Here is a 6,000-nt window from a genome sequence, read left to right on the forward strand (position 1 = left end):
TCATGGCCTCCACCTGCGCCCTCTTGCAAGTGGACTGCTGGTCATCGGTGCGGCGGGTCGGGCTCTTGCAGCAACATTTACGATATTCTCTGGACGAGCTGCAGGTAGGCCAGTAGATGAGGATTCGACGACCACCACCGAGGTATGCCCTCCTCTCCTTGCCCTTGGGCTGGCATCTCTGATCAGGTTGTAATCTGCTGATGTAGTGTTGCTCTTTGGGGATTCCTATGTGATCTATTTTTGATTGGTCAAAGCTGGTATGTTGGCCACCAGTTGGTTTAACATGATGCTATAATGCGCTACGGAGAGATATGTTATTCCAGTACAAGTGGCCGGTCAGTTAATTTGAGGATTTTTGCCTTTTGTTCTTCAGGCCTATAGCTTTGTGGTTTCAGTCCGACAGTTAAAAGTTGCATTGGCTTGTAAAAATTCATGTGATTGGACCAGTAGGTGAGGATGATCTCATATGGAAAATACTGCTCCATGGTATTAAAATCTGTTATAGGTGTTGGAAGTCAATGCTAGGAGCTCCTGGGATGTGCTCATGCATGCTTGGTCGGAACTTTTCTTTTGAATCAATTGATGAACCGATGGCATCAGATATGCCGTATGTGTACTCCACTACGTACGACAGGGTGAAAACAAGTTTGATCGATGGAGATGGATTTCTATCCTGTTGGTGCAATTGTATGTTCAGGTGGTTCTTTCATGTCCGTTCTCTCTAGCTTCTTGATGTTTTCTTTCTCAGGTGTAATTTAGTTGCCATTTTTAATAGCCAAATTTTCATGTCAAACATGATTTAAAGATTTTCTATGCCAGTTGACATGTCATTTATTTTCTAAACAACCTATTGTTGATGGTGTTTGATCTCCTTTCTGACATCTTCCAAGAATAAGTTCTCATGTTCAGTAAATGCAATTTAGTTGATTATTTTGAATTATTGTAGTAGGTTAATAGGATTTAATTGTACTCAAATTTTGTTTTCCATAGGGATACAAACAACAGTGTAACGACTCTAGAAATCTACATCTTAATACTGCCCTATTTTTGGGGATTCGAATCTTCATGGTTATGATAATGGTTCAAAACTCCATTTGACCTTGGAAGGGTTATGTTCTTCATATGTTTTTATAGCCCTTGCATGAACTATTTTAAGACATGTTATTTACATTAAGGTCACCAATGTGCACCTTTCAGTCAAAACACAGTGCAAGGCTCCTTTCTTATATTGATAACATACTTGGCAAACATTTCAGAAATGACATTTTATAGTTCTGGTTTGACCTACTTGACACAAATTAAATTTTGTTTGTACATTTCCTTTAGTTGTTCACTTTTAGAAATTTTAATGTCAGTTTTTTGTCAATTTTTCACACTGTGAATCCGACAAGAACCTTCAGATAAAATAAATAAGAGGTATTATATGTCTGTTTACTAAAGCCTTGAGAGGCAATGGCAGACTGGCACTAAATAGCCTTATTTACATTCAGTACATCGCTGAATACATGCACAAGTAAACCAAAGTCGCAATCATGCGAAGGTATAAACGAGACCAACACATTCCAATAGAGCTACAAACCTGGTGTGCAATCATTGCATCATGAGGATCAAAGGTAGTAGTTGCTTACAAAATATGCTTGTGAAGAAGATCGTCTAGACTAAACCCAGTGTCTTGTGAGATTGTAGAAACCTCTTGTGAGGCTTTGCATACGGACATTGTTGTGAGTTTTACGAGTTTGTATTCCGTTTTCTGCTTTGGAATTGCATCGGGCATCTTGATGAGTAACTTCAGTGAGTTTGTTTTGCATAGACTTATACAAATAACAAATGTTTGCTTCCATTGAGCATCTTGTGTAGAGTTAATTCTACACTTTGAAGGGAGTTTTTTGCTTTTCGGGAAACTAAAGTAGTTTATCTCGATCCAAATCTAATAATAAATTTTGACAGTTCCTGTATAATCAATGGAAGTGGCATATATTTCTCTGGATTATTGATAAGCTGTTATTTTTATTTTTGCAATATTTATCTGATGAAATATCAAGTAAACTAACTATAACTAATTTTGTAAAACTGTTGCAATGCACGGGCTATAGTTCATGGTTTGGACAACAACCCGTAGCAACGCACGGGCATATTTACTAGTTATTATATTATATATATATATATCCCTTAATAATAAAGCACGGATTGACTCCGTGGGTTCACCGTCATAATACGCTTCTTCTCGTGATTTTACGCTTTCAGTTTAAATTTAAAACATATTCGAGGTGGTACTAAATTTTGTCTCTCCAATTGACTCGATTGACCGCTACGTTCTTGGTGGCTTAACTGGGCCGTGATCCAGTTGGGCCTTGCCCCGTCTCTCACCGTCGAATAAACGGTTCTCGCTAATTTAACCCGCAGTTATTTTTCTTCGTCAACCCTCTGTGCACGTTTGGCTTTAGATCGAGCGGCGGCGCTCCCGAAGTCCCGATCCAATCGGGACATGTAGGACGACGGCGGCAGGGCTCTGGAAAGTGGGGAACGGCAGGGAGGCGGGAACGGCGGGGAAGCGGCGGACGTCGCGGCGAGGCGGATCAGGTCAGGATCCAGCGCGGCGGCCGGCGCTCCATGGCCGTGGCGCCTCGGTCCGGCGGTGGCTCCGGTCGGCGGATCCAGGTATGTGTCCCGATTCCTCTCCTCCCCGTAAAAAGCATATGTCGCATCGTCGCTAACTGCTAGAGATGCCCTTCATAAGTTCATCCTGTTGCCAACAACAACCCCCAGATCGCGTGAGAGTTCAGTGGCATGGGCATGCTCTCCCCTGATTGATTTTGTATCAAAGATTTTGTTGTGGCGTGTGGGCAACACCCATGAGTGTTGGAAGTACATGTTCTATATACATAACAACTTCTCTGGTGACTTACTCATCTAATGGTCAGATACAATTTTAGCAACAGTGAATAGCCGCCTGATAGTTTTGTTATCTGCTTCTGAATGTTCATAATGTGTAAAACGAATCAATTTTACTATGATTTTACTTGAGAAGTTGAATCTGCAAAGTCTTGAGAACATTGACTATATACTCCAACACTGCAGGCCAACTCTTGATGGATTTCCAATGTGCTGCTGGCCTCCGATTTTTTTTGTCGTGTAGCCGCTCCCCATCTCAGCGTGTGCTATCCATGGAAGCTGGCTCCTCCACTCAGGCCCTCCTCTGCAACGCCGACGAGGATGCTACTTCGTCTGAACCGATCTTCACGACCACGTGCAGGTATACACATGTGCTCCCCTGCCACCCCTGCACTGATTTAAGGCGAAATCCAATTGGGAGTTATTGATAGGCACCAATGTATTCTTGGTTCAGTTCCCCTGTCTTGAATTACGTTGATCCTTTTGGTAAGATCAAACTAAACATGCTGAACATCACTTGCCCAAACAAGTTGAACGCCTTGCTACATTATTGCCCAATTTTGTAAAATTGATCATAGCACTCCTGCTATCATGTCATGTTTGCTAATACTTATTGAGCCATAAAACAATGTTTTCTGTTTATAAGCTAGCCCTTCTTATTATGTTTCAGAAGATCGATAGTACCCATTACATTACTACAGTACAATGTAATATGAGAAACCGAGTTTTGGTTGCCAAGAAAATGTTTGTGCTAATTCCCACAAGAAATTTGTGTTTGAAGAATTATTACTTTATCAGGGAAATATCTTTTATATGGCTTCATGAAATCAGGAAATTGATTAAGCGGCATAGGAAATTGATTTAGCACTACCTCATTAAACACGAAGACTTATTCTTGATTTCGTGTTGATGTTCCAGCTGGAATTTTTTTCATATGACATCAGGGATGTAGGATGATTGGGTGAACAAGCTTCCTGTGAAACATCCAGATCCCGATGGCGGTGCCTCCGTTCAGCATCCCACGCGGCGACGTCCTCCGGTATAATGGCAAACACCGGCAGGGGAGAGAGCAGAGCGGGAGGGGTATTGGGTGAAGGAAATATGCCCTAGAGGCAATAATAAAGTTATTATTTATTTCCTTATATATAATGATAAAAGTTTATTATTCATGCTAGAATTGTATTAACCGGAAACATGATACATGTGTGAATACATAGACAAACAGAGTGTCACGAGTATGCCTCTACTAGACTAGCTTGTTAATCAAAGATGGTTATGTTTCCTAACCATGGACAAAGAGTTGTCGTTTGATTAACAGGATCACATCATTAGTTGAATGATCTGATTGACATGACCCATTCCATTAGCTTAGCACACAATCGTTTAGTATGTTGCTATTTCTTTCTTCATGACTTATACATGTTCCTATGACTATGAGATTATGCAACTCCCGTTTGCCAAAGGAACACTTTGTGTGCTACCAAACATCACAACGTAACTGGGTGATTATAAAGGAGCTCTACAGGTGTCTCCAAAGGTACATGTTGGGTTGGCGTATTTCGAGATTAGGATTTGTCACTCCGATTGTCGGAGAGGTATCTCTAGGCCCTCTCGGTAATGCACATCACTTAAGCCTTGCAAGCATTGCAATTAATGAGTTAGTTGCGGGATGATGTATTACAGAACGAGTAAAGAGACTTGCCGGTAACGAGATTGAACTAGGTATGGGATACCGACGATCGAATCTCGGGCAAGTAACATACCGATGACAAAAGGAACAACGTATGTTGTTATGCGGTCTGACCGATAAAAGATCTTCGTAGAATATGTAGGAGCCAATATGAGCATCCAGGTTCCGCTATTGGTTATTGACCAGAGACGTGTCTCGGTCATGTCTACATTGTTCTCAAACCCGTAGGGTCCGCATGCTTAAGGTTACGATGACAGTTATATTATGAGTTTATGCATTTTGATGTACCGAAGGTTTTTCGGAGTCCCGGATGTGATCACGGACATGACGAGGAGTCTCGAAATGGTCGAGACATAAAGATTGATATATTGGAAGCCTATGTTTGGATATCGGAAGTGTTCCGGGTGAAATCGGGATTTTACCGGAGTACCGGGAGGTTACCGGAACCCCCGGGAGGTATATGGGCCTTAGTGGGCCTTAGTGGAAGAAGAGAAGAGGCAGCCAGGGCTGGGCCGCGCGCCCCTCACCCCTAGTCCGAATAGGACAAGGAGAGAGGGGGCCGGCGCCCCCTCGTTCTCTCTCTCTCTCTCTCTCTCTCTCTCTCTCTCTCTCTCTTTTCCCACCCCACGAATCCTATTCCAACTAGGAAAGGGGGGAGTCCTACTCCCAGAGGGAGTAGGACTCCTCCTTGCGCGCCACACCTTGGCCGGCCGGCCCCCCTCCCTTGAACCTTTATATACGGAGGCCGGGGCACCCCTAGGAACACAAGTTGATCCACGTGATCATATTCTTAGCCGTGTGCGGTGCCCCCTTCGACCATAGTCCTTGATAATATTGTAGCGGTGCTTAGGCGAAGCCCTGCGACGGTAGTACATCAAGATCATCACCACGCCGTCGTGCTGACGAAACTCTTCCCCGACATTTTGCTGGATCGGAGTCCGGGGATCGTCATCGAGCTGAACGTGTGCTAGAACTCGGAGGTGCCGTAGTTTCGGTGCTTGATCGGTCAGGCCGTGGAGACGTACGACTACATCAACCAAACGCTTCCGTTGTCAATCTACAAGGGTACGTAGATCATACTCTCCCCTCTCGTTGCTATGCATCACCATGATCTTGCGTGAGCGTAGGATTTTTTTTTTGAAATTACTACGAAACCCAACAGTGGCATCCGAGCCTAGGTTTTATATGTTGATGTTATATGCACGAGTAGAACACACGTGAGTTGTGGGCGATATAAGTCATACTGCTTACCAGCATGTCATACTTTGGTTCGGTGGTATTGTTGGACGAAGCGGCCCGGACCGACATTACGCATACACTTACGCGAGACCGGTTCTCCCGACGTGCTTTGCACATAGGTGGCTTGCGGGTGACAGTTTCTCCAACTTTAGTTGAACCAAGTGTGGCTACGCCCGGTC

The sequence above is a fragment of the Triticum urartu genome, chromosome 6, assembly GCF_003073215.2.
Source record: "Triticum urartu cultivar G1812 chromosome 6, Tu2.1, whole genome shotgun sequence".
NCBI classification, from domain to species: Eukaryota; Viridiplantae; Streptophyta; class Magnoliopsida; order Poales; family Poaceae; genus Triticum; species Triticum urartu.